The sequence below is a fragment of the Crinia signifera genome, chromosome 4 (assembly GCF_055691185.1).
Source record: "Crinia signifera chromosome 4, ASM5569118v1, whole genome shotgun sequence".
NCBI lineage: Eukaryota > Metazoa > Chordata > Amphibia > Anura > Myobatrachidae > Crinia > Crinia signifera.
In genome coordinates, this window is record NC_139220.1 from 115,226,720 (window position 1) to 115,248,664 (window position 21,945).

The 21,945-nt window shown below is 46.0% G+C and overlaps 1 non-coding gene across 1 annotated transcript; it reads left to right on the plus strand.

The window, feature by feature from the left end:
• Positions 1-9,679: 9,679 nt before the first annotated feature.
• TRNAD-GUC (transfer RNA aspartic acid (anticodon GUC)) lies at positions 9,680-9,751 on the plus strand. The gene has a single exon. It is a non-coding gene; the product is annotated as a tRNA-Asp (tRNA).
• The last annotated feature ends 12,194 nt before the right edge of the window (positions 9,752-21,945 follow it).

Sequence of the window (21,945 nt, forward strand, 5' to 3'; positions counted from 1 at the left end):
AGTTTTTCCTATGTTGGTGACAGAATGTGGAAGTGGAAAAACCACACACACACACCCCACCCCCAACATGCAATCCAAAGAAAAGAATCTGAATGTTACTGCATATAGTGCATGGGTTCTTATATTTCCCAAGGAATTTTAGAGTATTGTTAATATGTAATTTCTCATCATAAACTTTGTTCCATAAGTGTGCCATAAAAGGCTAATTGCCAAGAATCCGCAATTGTACAGGTGGCAGCAGACAGGGGACCTTATTATTTTGGTAACACCCATGCGCATGCACATTTCTGCGCATGTGCATACGCTTGGTGCAAACAGGCCCAGTTCGCCGTCCCGTTTGCACCCTCAAGTGCGGGCTGGGGGCGGCGGCGATGGGACATGCCTATGGGATGCCCATGTTTCATGGGGGTTCCCATGAAAACGCTGGGTGTTCCCATGGAAATCAGGCAGTGACGCGGCTGCCGGGGGTGGGCAGCTGAAGTTAATGGATGTCAGCTGCCCACCCTGTTCCCGTAAAGGGAACATGTAAAAAAAACTAAGAGACCAGAGAATGTCTTAGATTTGCATGCTCGTTCCAAATCATTCCATTGTTAGTGACCATAGAATAATTTGGTCGCGGCACCCAAGGCGGTGTTTATGCAAGCCATGTGGGGACCTGGCCAAGCGAAGGGTGGGGGGTGGCATTACGAGCAGCGTTAAAATCACACGCAGTGCTGCAAAATTCACAGCGATGCATGTGGACTAGAATAACCTCCTGGATTTGTTGAATCATTTTAAATATACAAAAGGAGAGTGTTTGGGTGAATTTAATATATTAATATTTAACTGAATTTTTATCAAAGCTTGGAGAGAGGTAAAATTTATGAGGGATAACGTACCAACCAATCAGCTCTGTCACAGGCTGTGTTTTAAAAATAACAGAAGCCATACCTCCCAACTTTTATATATGGCGTAGCCGTTCCTGAAAAAGGTGTGTGGCTTCGGTCGGAGGGGCCGGGCTATATACAAAGTGGGTGGGGCCGAGTGACAAGACCCCTGTTTTATGTGATTTTTGGGGGCATGCCCAGCGCTGCCTGAGCAGCTGGACAGCCCCCCCCTCTCTGCACTGATAGATGCCTTGCCCATGCGCACGGCATCTATCCAGCAATAACTGGCTGCTCTGCAAAGTTGAGCAGCAATGATTACCTGCTCCCCCATCTGCCCCCGCCCCCCTCCCACACACCCTACCAGGAGGGACAGCAGACAGTGTCCAATTGCAATCAGCACAGTTGGGAGGTATGTAGAAGCTGATTACATACTGTACAGGTACTTCATCTTTCACAATTTTATCTCAAATTACCAAAGGGGTCACCCCAGGCTTCACTCGTCCAGAGCTGAAGCCCGAGGCTGCCCCCGGTGTCCCTGGTTGGTGGATGCCGGGCTGATACACGCAGAGCTGGCCTTAGGCATAGGCAAACTAGGCAATTGCCTAGGGCATTTGGAATGCCTAGGGGCACCAGCAGCTTCTGCTGATTAAAATGATATGCAGCATGTGTGTGAGTGAGGCTGTATCTGCATATGAAATAGTGTATTCATGAAAATCACTGTAACATAGCATTCCGTATGCAGGTACAGCCACAGTCGCACACAGAATATAGGCATGCCGCATATCATTTTAATCATTGGAAGCTCCTTGTGTGTCCTGGTCACATAACAATGCAAATAAGACAAATTTTCAGCAAAAAAGGCACCCAATGTTAGCAGAACTGGCCAGGAGCTGCATGGCCTATTGAGTCAAGATGTATGAGGAAACATCTGTATCCAAGCAGAGGCAAAGGTCACAGTGTTAGTGGCTGTGCGAGTGCTGTCTGCGGGTGGGTTGGTTGTGCAATAGTGTTCGGCATATGTGTAAGGGGCATTATGTGTGTCATGTATAAATGCATTAATAATGTGCGACATATGTGTAACATGCATTATGTGTGTCATGTGTATAAGAGCATTAATAATGTGCAACATATGTGTAAGGGGCATTATGTGTGTCATTATGTGTATGAAGGGCATTAATAAAGGTTGGCATAATGTGTAAAGGGCATTATGGTTATAAGCAGGGCTATTTTTGTGCAGGCTCCAGCAGGAACTGAGGCCCTTATTCTAGTTCACTCTTTCAGACAAAATATTTCTTAGATGGACAAAACCATGTGCACTGCAGGAGAGGCAGGTGTTACTTGTGCAGAGATAATTAGATTTGGGTGGGGTTTTACTCCTGCCTCACCTGCAGTGCACATGGTTTTGTCCATCTAAGAAATATTTTGTCAGAAAGAGTGAACTAGAATAAGGGCCTCAGTTCCTGCTGAAGCCTGTACAAAAATAGCCCTGGTTATAAGGATATTAATAATGTGTGCCATGTGTAAGGGGCATTACTGTGTGGTATTATCAGGGGTGCCGAGAGAAAGGGGTAGGGGGTACAAATTACCCAGGCCAAAGTCTGATGGAAGGGCCCAGTGGGGGCCCCGGGTCCCCTCCCCTTAAGTGACAGCAGCAGCTGCAGCTCTTCTCCTCTGCCCAGCACACACTGCTTTGTGCTGGGTTGCAGTGTGACCATGGAGGTGCTTAAAATACAATATTTTCTCAGGATTTTTTTTCTAAGGGTATAATGTGAATAATGTGAGGAGTAAGGGATATAAGGTAAAGTGGTACTACTGTGTGATGTAACGTGAATAAGGGACACCATCGCATGATATAATGTGAATAAAGATGCACTACTGTGTGGCATAATTTGAGTTGGGGGTAGTATTGTGTGGCCATGCCCCTTCCCAGCAAGAACACACCCCTGTTTTGGCTGCGCACCGAATGTGTGCACTGTTTCTATTTAAAATATTGCGGGTAGGAACACCAAAATGATGACCGCTATGATGAGGGTTGATGGTGCTGGGAAAGGGGAGCAGGGTCAGAGGTGGAACTAGTGGCGGTGCTAGGGGGCACCAGCGAAAATCTTGCTTAGAGCGTCATTTAGGCTAGGGACGGCTCTGGATACATGGAAAATTAAATAAAAAAAACATTGCTTTTTACAGGTGAACTACAAGTCCCAGCAGGTCTCCCCCACATGCTGGGACTTGGCAAAGTCCCAGCATGTGGGGCATTATTGGGCCCCCTTAGACTTGTAGTCCCCTTTAAAAAGAATGTAAAAAAAAACACTGACAGAAAAAAGTAAAAGTTTAATACACACACACTAATTTTATGCCACTTTACTTACCAATCCAGGCTCCAGCGGTGACTCTGTCCCCTGCAGCACTGAAGCACTCGTTTTTTTTTCAACTTTTACATATTTTTTAAGACAGAACCATGCATAGATCTCAATGATCTGTGCATGGTTCTGTCAAATTCAGTGGGAACCAGAGGCGGCAGCTGACATCACCGGATGTCAGCTACCCGCCCGCCCACTTCCCTTCGGAAGTGTACACGCAGATCTAAGGGTACCTCAGAGAAACCTTAGATGTGCGTGGGCCTTCCACATCATTCGATGATCGGTGACTATCGCATGATGGTTCCTCCATAGGCTGCGAATGGATGTTTATGTTCACAGCCGTGCGTACGAATGAGGTGTGTGAGGGGAGACATGCATATCGGCATTTGAGGGAGGTGTCTGGTGGTCTCGCAAGGCTGAATAACCCTCAATGTGTGTTTGTGTATATATACGGTGTGTGTGCTTAGGGGGGGGGGGGGGGGGGGCTTTGTCCGGCTGCTCCATGCTACATCTCTACCTGGCTGGCCTAGTAAACCGCCCAGTGGCGTAAGTTCGTTCCAGTTGCCTGGAGGCAAGATATATATATATTTAAACTTCCAGGGAGAGTAGTGGTGCCCCCTTGTGAGCAGGAGCCCGGCGGCAGATGACTCCATTGCCTCCCAGAGTTCTGCCTCTGAAACCGCCTCAGTCAACAGGAGAAGTATGCAAGGTCTAATAGGATGCCCAACATTGGTCTGTATAAAGGCTGGAGCCACATACAAGGCTTCTACAACTCCTGTTCATAGGCGAATCTAGGGGGTGGTCCGGGGGTGCACAGGACCACCCATTAGCCCATTTTGTAGCTGAGGGATGGAGCTTTCCAACGAGCCCAGCCCCATGTCTCTAGCCCTCTGGGAACCGGAGATACGGCCAGGCAAAGCTGGAACGTTTTCCCTATAGGATAACATGGGACCCCCACCCAGTTCAACGGCTGGCAGTTCCCCCTTCGGCATCACTGAAGCTCAAGGTTGATCTCAGTCGAACCCAAATCTCTGGGCCCAGTGGTGCAAGTAGGAAAAAGGTCTTAGTGGTACTGTGCCGCGCGCCGAAGGCGCGCGCCGAAAAATGGGCGTGGTCAGGGGGTGTGACCAGGGGCGTGGTCATATGACACTAGGGGGAGTGGCTGGAATATTGCACGCCAAAGGCACACGGCCAAAGTTTACACAGTAATGCCTGTTACGCGTCACACACCCAATACATATGACCCATACCATAATGCCCGTTACACATTATTCCCCACACCATAATGCTCATTACACCGCACAACTGATGCCCATTACTAATAGGCCCACACAGTGCCAGATATGCCCCCACAGTGCCCCAGTGCCAGATATATGCCCCCACAATGCCACACATATGCCCCCAGTGCCAGATATGCCCCCACAGTGCTACACATATGCCCCCAGTGCCAGATATTCCCCCACAGTGCCACCCATATGCCTCCAGTGCCAGATATGCCCCCACAGTGCCACACATATGCCCCCAGTGCCACACATATGCCCCCAGTGCCACATATGCCCCCAAAGTGCCACACATATGCCCCCAGTGCCACATATGCCCCCACTGTGCCACACATATGCCTCCAGTGCCACATATGCCCCCACTGTGCCACACATATGCCTCCAGTGCCACATATGCCCCCACAGTGCCACACATATGCCCCCAGTGCCACATATGCCCCCACAGTGCCACACATATGCCTCCAGTGCCACACATATGCCCCCACAGTGCCACACATATGCCCCCAGTGCCAGATATATGCCCCCACAGTGCCACACATATGCCCCCAGTGCCAGATATGCCCCCAGTGCCAGATATAATATGCCCCCACAGTGCCACACATAAATGCCCCCACAGCAGCACAACTCACCAGTGCTGGCTGTGTCCGGGGCAGTCAGGTCCTCTCCCCCCTATAGTCCCCCGCTGTTCTGCTTCCCTGGGGAGGGGAGGGGGAGGGAGCGCATCTCCCGTCTCTTCTGCCTGGCTCTGTCTATCTCGCGGGCTGGCTCCTGATTGGCTGCCAGCCCGCGAGCGCTGATTGGCTGTCGCCTGACAGCCTAGTCTGAGTGACACAGGGAGGGGAGGGAGAGAAGCGCAATGCGCTCCCCTCCCCTCCGCTCCGATCAGCTGTGGCGGGGCGGCGAAAACCACGCCCCCCGCCACTTACATATGCGCGCATGCGCATTACACACTTTGGGGCAGATTTGTTATGGCGGTACGGGGTACCGGCAGTATTTCTTTTAATGGTACGCCGTACCACCCCGTACCGCCATACTTGCAGCGCTGTCTGGGCCTTCAATCTGATATCAGGCTGGATCTATATGGGTTAATTGGTTCCAGGGATATTGAGGTTAAACCGTTTTTTTTTTTTTCATTTCTTAAAAGTAATTTCATGACTATTTATGTTCTTTGAGGGCAGATTTCTCTGGAACCAAACAGCCCAGTTTCACGGGACCAAAATCATTCGAAGCCAACTCAAAAGTTCTTTAATATGATACTGATCTCATGTAAATGGGTCAGTTGGTTCCAAAGATATAGCTGGTTTGTTAAAGGGGGGTAGGGAGAGGAGAGTGGTTGTCTCTCCACTTAACACCAGAATGTCCCTGCATGATCCTGGGACCATATTCCCGGGTAAATCCCTGCATTTTCTGTTGTGAAAGGGGTATTATTTCAAAGGGGCATTACGGTGTGCAGCATCATGTGTAAGCGGCATAATGGGGCAGATGTATTAAGCCTTAACAAGAGATAAATGCAAGTGTGATAAGGAGAGATAAACGTCCAGCCAATCACCTGCCAGCTGCCATGTTACAGGCTATGTTTGAAAAAAGTCAGTACGGAGCTGGCTCTCCTTATCACACTTGAATTTATCTCTTATTAAGGCTTAATACATCTGCCCCAATGTGTGCTGCATCATGTGTAAGGGGCATTATGTGTGCAGCATCATGTGTAAGGGACATTATGTGTGCAGCATCATGTGTAATGGGTACTATGGTGTGCGGCATCATGTGTAATGGGTACTATGGTGTGCGGCATCATGTGTAATGGGTACTATGGTGCCATCAAGCAAGAACCCCCTAGCAATGAGCACGTAGGTAAGCAGCACTTATGTGGCAAATATGTAATGGGCATTACGGTTTGTTATATAGTATGTAATGGGCATCATGATATGTGGCACAATGTGTAATGGGCATTATGGTGTGTGGCCTTATGTGTAATTGGCATTACGGCGTGTGGCTTTATGTGTAATGGGTATTACGGAGTTTGCTAAAATGTGTAATGGGCATTACTGTGTATGGTCTAAAGTGTAATACCACACCCCTTTTTTGATGTCACGCCTCCTTCCCATGAGGCCACACCCCCTTTTTGCCGCACGGCTACGCCGCGCAAAGGTCGCCCTACTGTTATGTCTAGTTCTGGGACCACCCATTACCATAATTCTAGATTCGCCTATGCTCCTGTTTCTAGTCTAGGCACAGTACATGCAATTTTGCTCTAACTCCATTTAAGGCCAAATGTTTTGCAAGCATTTTTTAATGCCATTAAAAACACATGTGACATCTGTGTTGCTAGGTTTCATTTGCATTCAGAGCACACTGTAGACATCTGTAATGGGTTTACCAGCAATAAAAAGAAAGGGTGAAATGTAATAAGATGAGAGATTCAGAAAGTGAGAGATGTAGTAAGAAATCTCCAGTTTTTTTAAAGCAGCAATCATTTACACTGCAAAATCAAACTGGTTTTGCAGTGTAAATGATTGGCGCTTTAAAAAAACTTACCAAATCTCTCACTCTCTGATTCTCACATCCTATTACATTTCACCCAAAATTTTTCTAAAAAACAGAAGAAACCAAAACACGGCTGCTGTAATCCATAGTAAGTATAGTGGCATTACAGTAAACAATATGTTCAGTATGAAACGTAAAACAAATAAAAAGCAGTTTATTAATGCGATTGGCTACAAGTGCATCCACTCAGAAAGGGTTGCTCTTTGCAGTTATGTAGTAACAGGCTGCCACTAGAACTTGGTAAGAGAAAAGGAGGATGCACTGCTGTGTTATATGCAGTGAGCAGTAAGAGTATTACAGCTACTGGGCTTATTCAGACCTGATCGCTGCAGTGTCATTTTGCAACGTGGTCGATTATCGATACACTGTGCAGGCGTACAGACCGTAGCGTGCATATGTGAGGCCATCTTGTGAAATAATCCAGCGTCTTTACTGATCGCAAGCTGTGGGAAGAGCTGCAAAATGTACGCAAGCCATTCGCAGCCTTGTACAGGGAGGGATTTCACTCTGACACGCTGCTGCTAACTGAACATGCTGCAATTTTGCACAGCATCGATCTGGTCTGAATAACTCACTCTATTCCAAGTTCAGAGGAGCAAGGAATACACTGCTATATCTCAGGAACGTATGAGCAAGAAATACACTGCATGCTTATGTACTTTGCTGTGTAGGAGGGGGCAGCGTGAATTGGCAGGAAGGTGGACTTCCCAGGGGCATGACATCATGATCACTTTATTGCCAGCGGCAGCACAGCACAACTCACCATGCAGTGCTGGCTGGCCTGGGTGGCTCAAGTTGTCTCCTGATGCAGCCTGCTCTCTCCCCCTCCAGCCGCTGCCCCCACCACCACTGCTGAGGGAGGGGAGGGAGAGGAAGGAGAGATGCGCAATGCGCTTCCCTCCCCTCCAAAGGAAATCTCCTGTGGCGGGCGGCGGCGGACCTATACAGGCCAGGCCCCCCACCACTTACATATGCACGCATGCGTGTTCAAAAGGTCAACAAAAGCAAAAGGTCAACATGGAAAAAGTTTTTCATGATTTTTGTTTAAACCGACTTGTTCACACTTTACCATTCCATTGGGCATAGAGGGAGAATAAAGTAGAGCGATGAACGCAGTAAGACACCGTGCCCGAAGCATGTGAAGCGATGCGGTACACTTATACAGTGTCCATGTCAACCTGTGTCAACATGGACACCAAAAAAAAGTCATGTCGACCTTTTACCATGTCGAAGTTTTCAACATCGACATTTTGCTAGTGTCGATCTTTCGACTATGTCCACCTAATGCATGTTGATCTTTTTATGTGTCGACCTAATGACTGTTGACCAGTAGTGTAGTAGTAGGTTGACCTAGACAATGTTGACCTAATAAAAAACACACAATATGCCAGCGCTGGCTGAATAATTTATTCAGACTGTAATCTATATAAAATGATATTTATTAACTCTAATAATAGCAAATGCAAAACACAATAAAAATAACTTAGAAAATGTACAACAAAATACATACAAATAAAGGATTGGGGGATGTACATCTGTACACAGCTGGGGTATATTTGAGAGGAGTCCACACACCTGTGCCCTGCCCAGCTCTCTGCAGTGTGGGTGCAGAGATCTGAGGAGAGCACAAGTGTGTGGGTGCAAGGATCTGGGCAGGGCATGGGTGTGTGGGTGCAGGGCAGATGATTGTCAGTGTATGGATCTAGGCATGAAACAGGTGTGTGCGTATACAGGGATGTGGGCAGGACACCGGTGCATGGGTGTAGGGATTGACACAGGTGTATGGGTGCAGGGATCGGAGCAGGGCACTGGTGTGTGGGTGCAGGGCAGAGGAGTGTCAGTGTATAGATCTAGGGCCAGGTGTTCATATACGGGATCTGGTCAGGGTGTAGGGATGGACACAGGCGTATGAGTGCAAGGATCTGAGCAGGGCACAGATGTGTTGGGGCAGGGTACAGGTGTGTGGTAACTGGATGGGACAAGGCACAGGTGTGTAAGTGCCAGGATAGGCACAAGAGTGTGTGTGTGGAATGTGGATGCAGGGATCTGGGTAGAACTTAGGTGTGTGGGTGTAGGATACGGAGAGGGAAGAGGAGTGACGGTGCAGGGATTTGTGGAGAGCACAGGTGCGCGGGTGCAGGGATCTGGGCACGGCACAGGTGTGTACTGTGTAGGTACCGCTATGAGCACAAGAGTTTGGGTACAGTGTGAGTGCAGGGATACAGCAGCAGCGTATATGCATGCTGGTGCAGGCAGTGGGTATCAGGCGAGAGTCCTGCAGGCATCGCTCGGTCAGAGAGGTGGAGATCACACGCTTGAGGGTGGAGGTTCAGGAGCCGGGTGATGAGCTGCTCGGGCAGAAGAACGGACTAGGGGTCTGAGTCTGACATGTCTCTGTAACAGAATGTACCGTATGTAAGCGCTACGACACAGCCAGAGCAGCATGTAGCGGGATTAGATACCGGCCGCCGTGTGTCGCCTCCTGGTAGCAGCTGTAGACTTGCTTCCTGTCCCTGACAGCAGCCACAGTAACCAGTAACAATGCCGGTGTGTGCAGCTGGAGTAGAGAGCGGCTGCTCTGTGCCCGATGACGCCAGTGTGTGCCGCCTACAGCCGGCCTCCTCCATGCAACTCCTCGTTAGTATAGTGGTAAGTATCCCCGCCTGTCACGCGGGAGACCGGGGTTCGATTCCCCGACGGGGAGGCACAGTCTTTTTAGATTTTCTACTATATTACTGTATTTGTTTGCAATATATATGTATATATATATATATATAATATATAACAGTGGAAAAGAGACTGCGTCATATATACATATATATATATATATATATATATATATATATTCATATTTGCTAATGCCTGACATTATTCTCTCAGTGGTTCCCTGGTTCTTTTTAGGGATGGCCATCATTGCCATTGATGGTTGCCATCGATGGCAATTCTGCTACTGGCCATTAATAGTGTTTAACATGCAATGGATTGACCATCGATATTTTTACATATCAATGATCATCCATTGTATTTGATTGGTTGGCCTGTGGGCCAATCAAAACACAGGGGTCGGGGCTTCGTGGCTGTCAGGGGCGGAGCTATGCTCAGTGTCCCGGCACTTTAAAAAAAAAAAGCATTGTTTTGCTATTCCATCGATGGAGGGAAACCATCTGGTTCTCCTCCATCGATGGCAAAAGCATTCGACATCGGCCATGAACCATCGATGGTCGATGGCTATCCCTAGTTCTTTTGCATAAAATGTTAGTATGTGATCTCAGCAAGGGCTACGGGCTGCAACAAATATCCACGGCAGCCCGTCTGATCTGGGATTCCAATGCCATGCACCTCACATCGCAATTGTAGAAAGAACTGTGACAATACGTCAGAATCACAAGAAAGGTGCCCATATCGCACTAGTGGATGGAGGCCTTAACATATATATTAGAGGGCAGTCATTTTCCACAGACACTTCAGTGCAGTTGGTGCAGCCAGGGCCGGCGCCACCACTAGGCAGCTCTAGGCATTTGCCTAGGGAGCCGGCCACTGGAGGGCGGCAGTTTGCAGCAGGTCCCCCCGGATGGAGGTAAGTGGCACCGGCCACAACCCCCCCCCTCCTCCCCCTCCGGAGCGACTAGGCCCCCCTCCCCACCCCAGGAGTTACCTAGCAACACTCGACGCATCACCCGACACCCCCTCCCTAGCAACCCCCCCCTCTCCTGGAACGCAGTCCTGCCCCCCCCCCCCCCCCCGTGTAGGACCAAATCGGAGCACCGGAGCGGGTGAGAGAGTGAGCCCCGGAGCAAACACCCCCCCCCCCCCCCGCCGCCTGGGCTGCTCTGGTGCCTTGCACCGGCACTGGGTGCAGCACATTGTTCCTAATGAACAGCTGTCTGCAAGCTATTACGGGATTAGGTGATAACAAGAACTGACCACCAGACCTGCTCCTGCCTCCCTACTTCGGGTATTGGTAAAAACCAAACCTGTCGGCAGTGCGGTATGTAGCCTATAGGCTACAATGGGCTACCTCCATCTCAGAATGACGGTAGCCTTGGAATGTAAAGTGCTGCTGCCCGATGTTGATACATCAGGCAACTTCACATCCCCCATAGTAACCTATCTGGGAAGAGACCGGCGTCGGTAAAGAAGGAATGGCAGCAGGGATTGGGGACTCCTGCTGCGATCCCTCCATGATACATTCTAGTAATACTTAATATTTGCCGCTAACCTTCGGGGATTTAACCACAAATATTGAATAATAAATGGGTGCCGTTATCTGATCAATAAATGCAATCATTTCTAATATCTTTTAGCTTTGTAAAATAGTACTGTTCTGTATATGGCACCCTTCACTGACATCCTGCTGATTGCATGATTATTATTTATTATAGGAATTGGGTCCCTCTGTGTCTGGCCACTGGCTGTGTTCTGTCTCAGAAGTTCCCGCTAATGCTTGTAGGATTAATGCTGCTGCTTCCTCCACCCAGGTCAGCTTGGGGGAAGATGATCACTGATGCTTGGGGGAAGATGATCACTGATGCTTGAGAGCAGCATGAGTAGCTCATAGGGGATTTCTGGTCTGGCAAAAGCGCAAGGAGACGCTGATGACGCTGCTGACTAAACTGAAAGTGAGGCACAGTGGTTCATCTCCATAGGAATCGGGAGACTTCTTATTCGCACATCGTTAACGACCCCTGCAATTGTCTGAAAATGCAGGTCAATCTGGCCCAAAAACCGGGACTGCCGCAAAAATTGGGACAGTTGGAAGTTATGCAGTTGACATGCAGTCACTACAAAAGTACAGTAAGGGCATGTAATCTCAAACTGAGACAAAAAAAGGCCATAGAAAATTCAAACATAAGGGGAGATTCTCTACAGCAAAAATGCGTTAAAAACCCCATTATCTGGGTTTTTACCGCATTTTGATATGCAGCAAAACCCGCACGGCGAGGCGAGGGGTATCGCCAGCAAAAGCTGATGATACCCCATAGAAGCCTATGGGCTTCTTAACGCGACCCACGCCACCTCGAACGGACCCTTGCCGCCTCGCGCCGACACCCAATCCCCCCTTACCTGCTGTGTCCAGTCAGCAGAGTGCTTTGCTGCCTGGACCTGTGACCTCCTCCCTGCACTGTGCCGGGAGGAGGAGGAGAGGCCACCTGGCGGCAGTAGCAGCAGCCCCGGGTAATAGAGGGATGGAGGAGCTGCTGGGACCCGTAGCACATCGCCGGCAAGATCGCAAAGGACAGCTCTTAACGCAAGAGCTGTCCTTTGCCATAATTATCGCATATGTTGCAGCATATGCGATAATTAGGTCTGCGGTAGCCAGCAATGTGCGGCGGACAGGAGGCGCAGATGTTACAGCATCCTGCCCATAGTCAGTTGACTTGCTTTGTCACTTCCACAAAACAGGGGTGGAACACTGACTTTTTTAATTGCAAAAGATTCTAGATATCCTGGGCGGGATTGCGTCTGTCAGAATGTCTAGACCAGTGGTGGGCAACAGGCGGCCCGCGTGCCAGATGCAGCCCGCGAAAGGCTCATGACTGGCCCGCCACTCAAACCTGAAGCACAATGACAAGCAACCCGACGGCTGATCTGCTTGTCATTGTGCCCTATCTGTGCTGCCGCTGAGGACTGAGGAGAGCAGGGATATTTCCCCCTCCCCCTCTCTGTGACCTTCTGCTGCGAGCTCCACCCCAACTGGTGCGCGCGCACTTTATGTGCCCGGGAGAGATCTTGCAGGGCGCCGGGCAAACACATGTGGAGGAGACCGCACCGGCCTCATGGGAAAAGTAAGTACTGCGTGCTGCAGTGCCACCCCCCTCCCTGCTGCTCCGGATTGTTGGACCGCTGATCGGGAACTCACAGCACTGCAGTGGCTGCAGTGTTATCATCATGCAGCGTATGTATGTATGTACATTGCTGGGGAGGGGGGGTGGACATACCCAGCATGATAACATAACATTGCAGCCACTGTTGTGATTTCCCGGCCAGCTTTCAAAGATGACAGACCGAGCTCCTACGCAGGGGCAGAGAGAGCGGGGGCACAGGCAGCTGAACACTGTCTGAATGTGAGAAGGCTGCAGCACATCACACCACACAGCCCCGGAGTGTTCAGGGACAACTGCCGCAATTTATAGGTCAGTGTGTCTCCGGGGTCCTGGCAGGGAGGGGATGTGGGGGCTGTAGCTATTCATTGGACTGCATTAATTTTATTAAAGGAAATAAGTCTGTGTGTGTGTGCTATTGATATGTGTGTGTGTGTGTGTGTGTGTGTTTGTGTGTGGTGTGCAGTATGTGTGATATACTATGTATGTATGTATGTATTACTGGTGAGCTGTGTGTGGTGTTCTATGTGTATGTGTGCAATATGCCCCCGCACCCCCATGCAGGGTTCATTTTATTTTATTTGTTAAGAATTTTTTATTAAGGTTATTATTATTATTATTATTATTATGTTTGGAGGACCACTGCTATAGATGACACAATGAAACATATAGCCCAGGCAATAGCTTCATATTGGCCTTAAATGTTTAAATTTGTAGATTATTAACCTTCACTCCATATGGACCCAGAAAAGGCCAGGTAGGACCCCAATTTTCAGAAGTGAAGGGTCCCAGGGACCCACTTTTTTGGCGGGTCTTCGCGATCACTGCCCTCTGAACCCAGCCTCCTCCGTGGCAGTAGCGCAGAGACGGTATATGGTCTGATACACTACACTCAAGTACACCTTTTGAGAGACCACACCCCTTTTTCCTGAGTGCAGCTCTCGACCATTTACTGGAAGTGTTAAGCGGCCCCCCAACTGAAATTATTGCCCACCCCTGGTCTAGACAATCAGAAACCTGGGCCCCGCCCAGCTTGCCTACAACTTGACAGCCGTTATTCAATATTCCGGCTGTCGATTGTTAAAAAATGGGCGTGTTGGCGAAAACAGCCGTTGGATTGTCGAGTTCGGCCACGAATTCAACAATCTATGGCCGTTTCTGACAAAACAGATGCAACTTTTTTAAAGTCAGATCTGTTTTGTCAAAATCCACCTTCAATGCTGTTGGAAATGGCAGCATTGAATAGGCAAGGGCCCGCTATTAAAAAAGCGTCTGACATTGAATACCGCCCATAATCTGCTCACTAAATGTAATCATGCAAAAACAAATAGGATCCATGAAAAGTCCCAGACCTATGTCATTTTGCATCCATGAGTGGCAAAAAAAATGGATGCTTATTGCGGATACGGTTTGGCCTCTCTAAGGAGGGTTGACTACATATCCCAAATTATTAGTGTCAGTGTTGGAGCTAAATGGATAGTCCTGTCAGCCGTAATTATCAGCTAGTAAGCCAAAGAATAAAGTATTGTCCACATGTAAGGAACATAAATATAATCATTATAAATACAACATCTTCCTCTACTTTGCTTGCTAAAACCTAAAAAAAAAATGGGGAAAAAGCAAAATGAGAGAAGATATAAAGGATAAAATAAAATGGGAGGGGGAGGGAGGGAGAAGGGAAAAGAAAAAAAAAAAGAAGAAGAAAATTGACCCTAAGCATGAAATTGTATATTATAAAGGCCCGGCTAAGGGTGCCCATACACTAGTCCTATTTGGGCCGATTTCGCCGGAACCCGAACGGCCTAAATTGGATGTGCTTGACGTGTATGTCCACCTTGAGTTTGGAAGCAAAAGCAACACCCCAGCCAGTGGGTCAGCATCCAGGAGAGCCCAGGGAAACCATTAAGATGCTCTATACAAAGCAAATAGAACTCTTTTAGTTGGGGCACTCTTTCAGAAATTACATTTTAATTTTGAATGTACTGTAAAATGTAGAAGGAGGGTTAGTAAATTTGAGAATCCAAAGTAACCTTAACATTTGATATTCTACCAAAGTATAAAGATCACAATAATAAAGCACACCACATGCAATTGATTTATCAGAAGTTTAATACTCCTTCATTCATACTTTATTTGATTAAACTAAGAATCCATACAGTCAACTTTTACATAGCAGTGGCTCCCAAACTGTATACATAGGCAGTGTCAGACTGGTACATGAAGGGCCCACTGCAGTGGTAGGGGTCCATGTTTACGGAAGTGGCCTAACTAAAGAGGGGATGTGGCCAGCTTGGCTAACCATTAGAGTGTGCATGGTTTGGGCCTATTGATAGATATATATAGTAAATACTATTAGGGCATGCATGATAATGTACCAGATTAATAACAGCAATGCATTGTAGAGAATCAACCAATCCACCATAGTTCTGTAAAGTATAATGTAAAGTACTTGTTGCCTAGCACGGCGCCCACTAAGCAAATAGCTTAGTGGGCTATTCTGCGTAGGAAAATCACATCGCGTACCACGTATAGTGCTGTGCGATGCGATGTCCATATTAAGTGCACAGGAGTGCTTATACAATGAAATATCTCATAGGATGGCATGGCACCAAATGCGATGCGATGCGATATTTCATTGTACAAGCACCCATGCCATGTGATGTGATGGGTGCTTAATATGACATGTGATGTAATTACATGTGATGGGTCCCTGTATCCACGCCACCTCGAAGCGTGGCGAGCGGTGGCGGAACTCGTCCTCCAAACTTTTCATACCCCCACTACCCACGTCAGCGTGGAGATGATTTTATATAGTGAGGCGAGCGCATACATGTAAAGTAATCCTTGGACCCTCGCGGGGCTCGCTTCGGGGTGGCGTGGATAGTGCTGGTGTTTTAGGAACACATTTACACCTGCACATTCATACAGGTGACACAGTAATGACGACATGTGTTAACTAATAACTAATTTACTTAACAAATTTGATTAATGTAGAATAAATAATTTAAGAACATTCATTAGTGAAAATCACATGCTAGTACTATGCGTTATGCGATGCGATTTGACTACGTTTGCGTACGTAGCAAATCTGGGCGCTGTGCTAGAAAACAAGTACCAAATGTAACATATGTGTAATGTATAATTCTACTGCACAGGCTGGAATCTGATCCTTAAGACCCACATACACTATGCGACTTCTCCGAGGGGCATCTTCACGAACAGCAGTCTTGCATACCATACGTTGTATGCAGTCCTTTTGCATACAATGTATCATATGCTATCCCAACAAGGCCTCTGGGTTCCAATACATATATACTATAGGCCTTTCTGATCTCCGACTCCGATTTGATGTGCACAAGACTGCGCATCGGATCCAAATCCGAGTGAAACAAATAAAATTTGACACTCTTCATCCGATTTCTCGGACCGATCTATCAGAATCGAATGAAAGTGCCCAAATCCCAATAGTGATACAAAAAGTGTACAAAGGGAAATCCGGTCCCTCAGCACAGAACTTAAATACATTCTACTTTGTTTTATATTTTTTTTTCTATAATTCTTTTGGTGTAGGAGTATCATGAAAAAATTCTGATACTCTAGGGTACCCTGATTAAAAAAAAAAAATCATTTTTGTGAACCACTGGCATAAAGCAGAAGCTCATTGACTGTGACATGGTTCTCTTGTTTTATTACTGTTGTGTTTCCCATTGTAAAGCACAGCGGGGTATACTGTTCACAAAGGAATAATAAACAAATTATTATTTTCCACAACAGAAAAATAAATGTGGCTGATCTGCACCTAATATACACGAAAAATGTGAAGTACATCTGAAACCATTTCTTATTGTGGAAACTCAGCGCCATCTGTTGGCAGTGCTGGGTTTCTACATTAATGAATGTGAATATATTAATAAAGCACATAGGGGCCGATTCAGGATCGAATTCGACCCCAGCCCCGATGGTCAGGGTTTTCCTATGTTTAATTTGTGTGGCTTTAGTTAAGCATAATAAATTTATTTTCAAATTCTGTGTGTTTGTATACATATATCTAAATATATAGCCTGACTCTAATCCCCTCCTTGCCCCAGTACTGCCAAAACTGCTATCTACCTTTACCATATAAGCATTTAATGGGACCTCTGTGGCAACGAACATGTAATCCCCCATGGCAATGAGCATGAACCCCTTAGCAAGGAGCATGTAATCCCTGTATTTGAGCAAGAAACCCTTGCCAATAAGCATGTAGATAAGCGCCAATTATGTGGTATAATATGTAATCGGCATTACGGTGTGGGGTAAAATATGTAAAAGGCATTATGGCATGTGGTGTGTGGTATAATATGTAATGTAGTTTGCCGGTGGGTGCTGAACACCCTAGCACCGGCAGCGGTGCTATTCCTTCCTATTGTAAGAAAGCTTAGTTGTAGAAATAAATATCAACATTACAAAACAATTTATTCCCAGTAATACAGTTTTTATTTATTTGAAAAATCTAACATAAAAACAGAACATGGTGTCTATCTGAACATAGTTTCTAACATTAATAAACTTTATTAAATGTCATAGAATATAATCCTAACAAACAATCCAATGTAAAAAAAAGTGATGTTATTCACATGAGGAATGGAACAATGTGTTTTTCCAATTGATCCTTATAATGGGCAAATATACTGCTTGTCTAATTCGTAATTGTATTGTTTAAAGCAGGGGTGGGGAACCTCAGGCCCGGGGCCGTATGCGGCCCCCGTAGCCGGTCTGAGTGGCCCTCGCACCCACCTGGTGGCTTTGCCGAAAGTCAAGTACAGGGGAATTCTCGCAAGAGGTCGGTAGTTCTCGTGAGATTCCTCTTAATCAACAGCAGCCGGAGACTGTCAGTCCTATTCAGCGGCAGCCGCCGGAGCGGGGGACGGCTGCAGCAGGGCCATTTGTAAGAGAAATTTTTACTTATGGCCCCGAAGGATTTTTTCCCCATACAAACGGCCATAGGCACAAAAAGGTTCCCCACCCCTGGTTTAAAGCTTTGAATAAAATAGAAACAATTATTTGATAAAGGAGACAGATTTTTTACTCTTGTACAATATAATACAGTGGAATATCATCCCCTACTGTATATAAATTATATAAAATATCCTATTTATTTAATTCATCATTAAATAATATTATAGATGTGCAATTTTTAACCAATTGATTTTTATCTGGCTAAAGCTAAAGTAAAGCTATATAAGCCGGGATCAGCCTCTGTTTGTATACGTGTTATTGAGGTGATACGGTCATTAGGTCTACACCAACTAGGTCGACAAGCATTGGGTCGACAGGCAGCAAGGTCGACATGGGTTTAGGTGGACATGGGTATTTCATGCCCTACCATCCATTAGGGCGTAAATAAAATAGTGCCCAAAGCATAGCGAGCGATGCGAGGGCATGCGGTGCACTTCAATCTGTGTCCATGTCCACTGTGTCAACATTCGGGTAAAAAACAGTGAAAAACCCCATGTCGACCTTTTGACTGTCGACCTTGCCCATGTCGACCTAGACACATATCGACCTTGCTGTCTGCCGACCTAGTGGTATCGACCCAATGCTTGTCAACCTAGTTCAGTGATGGCTAACCTTGACACTCCAGCTGTTGTTGAACTACACATCCCAGCATGGCCTGCTACAGTTTTACTATTTGGCCATGCTAAAACTGATGCTGGGATATGTAGTTCAACAACGGCTGGAGTGTCAAGGTTAGCCATCACTGACCTAGTTGGTGTAGACCTAACAACCCACACCTTATTGGGGAAGTCTTGGTGCAGAGGCGTAGCCAGATCTTTGTAGGGGCCCTGTCCAATCCTTGTAGAGAGACACCTTTCCACAGTTGTTGTTGATTTTATGCTCCGTATCTGTGCCCTTGTTCATTTTCTGAACCATTATACTGTCTAATTAAAGTTATGCCCAATAGTAATTAATGTTATATCACATTTAATATAAATATATATGGTTTTTTTTGCACCTTACTCCATTGAACGGCACCTAACCCTACATCCCTGAAATTGCCTTGTACTGTAATTGGCTGTGTTCTTGATTTGGCTGCTTTATGTATTGTTAGGTGCTGTAGAACCCTAAAGGCAGTATTGGGAAATAATAATAGATTGAACGCAGCACTATCCCCAGAATATATACTATATTGAACTTTGGGATTCCAGTCAGATCCCACAGTGCGATTGCAGCTCATTGAATTTCACCATTCAGTGCGCAGGTATTTCCAAAAAATTGTGATATAATAAGGCCGATCATCAATTTCTCAAAGCACCCATTTCATGATTGTATATATCAAGCAATATCATTGAACAAAATACAGAGTATACATAAAGGGGTCATTGTTCTGTTCAGAAAAAAACACACTTTACAATGCATACACTGTATTAGAAATAGGTAATATTGTGCGGCCTTTGTATTGGTCTGACAGGCCCTAATCCCTCTCATAAATTTCTAGTACTGTATACAGAAAAAGAAGGTGTTGAAATAATTTGAATAAAATGGAAATTGATCCCAAATGCATTGAACATCACTATTGCATCAGAAGACTATTCCCTGGCTGTGACAGATCTATGCATGTGGACTTCCTCTTCTTGCTATGGAGGTCACAGAAGGTTGGAAAGTGTTCCTCCACCCAAAAACTAGTCAAAGTGATGATTGTTTTACTTTTGCATACTTCCTCTTCTTTTATTTGCCATTATCTACCTACCCGTATTTTGTTGCTGTAAAATGGTTTATTTTTTTGACCAAAGATAACCTTTACATCAAATGTCCAGAAAATGTTGTTACAGAGGACACACTGGGCATGAATCTGCAGCACACGCCGATTCTAATTCCCACGCAGATTACCGATTTTCATGAATCCGTGCAGGTGCAGTCTCCCCTTCTGCCTCTGCCTGACTGACAGGCGGAGGTGTTTGAGGGGCGGAGCCGGAATGGCTGTTTCCAGGACCATGTTGTCCCTTTCTTCTTGGAGTAGCAAGGCCAGACTTGTGTCTCAGGAAACATACTCCCTGGCCTTGCAAGGTGTCCTGCGACTGATACCCCCATACACTATGGGATTCCAACGGATTGGGATGAGAAATCAGGTGAAATTGCCTCAATAGCATGTATTTGAGGTTCGATCCGATGCTCGGTCCCTTGTGCATCGGATCAGACCCGGAGATCATATGTGCTGCATATAAGATCTCCAGGTCGGACCCCCTCCCGATGGCAGGGAGAGGGGATCGCATGCGATACATCGCATGCAGAAGGGCCAAATTGCATACGATCTTGCTGCCCGGGACATAGATAAAAGCAGGGGAGTTTCTGGTTTCCAGGAAACCCTCCTCCTCTTGGCAAGTGCCTTCTATATGACAGCAATAGAAATGGTATATAATATGATTAATAGAGCTGCCACCACATCATGCAGTTTATGGGACAGAGCGGAGCTGCTGCACATGCCCAGTGTACCAGCTTCTTCTAACACATTTACTGCATGTATGGATCTGAGCCCTCAAATATTGCAATGGACCAGAGAGTAGCTGGCAGGATGAAGAGACAGGAGTCTTACCATGAAGTGGGAAATTGTGAGCTTAGAAAGTGCAGTACTGGTTCTATATGTTTTTGTATTTATTTATTATGATATGTTTAACCTTTTCCTGACTCCTTCTGCATTTGGAAGTGGATAGTTTTGCAAAACTGCTTGTATGTGGCTTTGCAAATCCATCTACTGCTGAATCAAGCCCACTGTACATTGTTGTGTTGATACTGCAAAAGATGCTAAAGTGTCAAAAACTACAATAAATCAAACAATAAAATATGACTCAAGGTCACATAAAATAAGGATATCAATCAGAAAACTCATTACAGCTTCCATTCAGCAGTCGGTATTTGTAAATCTGTGAATTAACAGATGCAAATAGGAATGGAATGGCATTTGAGGAAAAGGGATATTGACATCTGGGATTCTTTTGGTCCAACATATGAAAACTGTCTTAGTGATATGGTAGGGGCTTTCTTAGTTTCTGTTATTATAGCACTGAGCAGTCCATGTAAATAGTCCAAACCAAATGTGCAGTTATTTACTTGAACCAATTGTTCCACAGCATCCCTCTCACAGATATTACCAGGAGGATTTACCAGAAGAAATGATCACCATCTGAAGTCCATTAATGGGCAGTGCCTGTGTAGAATACGCGAATGGTATGCTATTAGATTTCAGTAAATACTGGCATGTATTACATTTCTACTAGATGCAAAAGATTTGCATTTAGAAACATGTATCAATATGGGAGGACACCTTGTCACACACCCCAGTTCTGCCTTCAGCCATAAGTAAGATACAATCGAAATGCCAACAATTTGTAAATTGGAGCGCAATGCTATGATCACATGATCACAAAATGTTCGGCCATGAGAGCGACACGTTCTGCCTTTTACCTGAGGAGTTCAGGAAAGCTTCCTGAAAATCTGGAGTCTCACTCTATAGCATTCTGGGAGATTATTGAAGTTAATATAATTTTATTTTCTGTATATTAAGAGAAATAAAATGTTGTAACGACTTCCATGAATGCAAATACGGAATGTACAGTGTCTGTATACCTGTAGTATTTCATTTTTCTTTAATGTCTGGTTTTAAATAGAAAAAACAAAAACAGGGGGCCCAGCACTCACTACAACAAACTAACTCACCTTAACATTCAAATAATCAATTAAATAAATAATGGGGTTTTAGTTCATGAATTGATCAATGCATTTAAGCTTGCAGCCCATCGCCAAGGGACCCCATTTCACTGCAAGTCCTACACTAACAACTGGTTTTCTTGGGAACCTGGCACCTGCTTACACATCATAGCTAAAATGAACATGTGTTTTTTTTCTGGGTTAATGCTCAACTGCCAAGTAACTTATGGCTTTTATAAGGTGAGACAATCCCAAACACAGCACCTGAATTAGTATTAAAGGGGCAGCTGTCACAGGTTTCAGGTAAATGAGCTTATCAAGGGTGCATGAGAAAGCTATGATCACAGTAACAGAGGTTAATTAAAAATCAACCCAAATATATAGATACAGA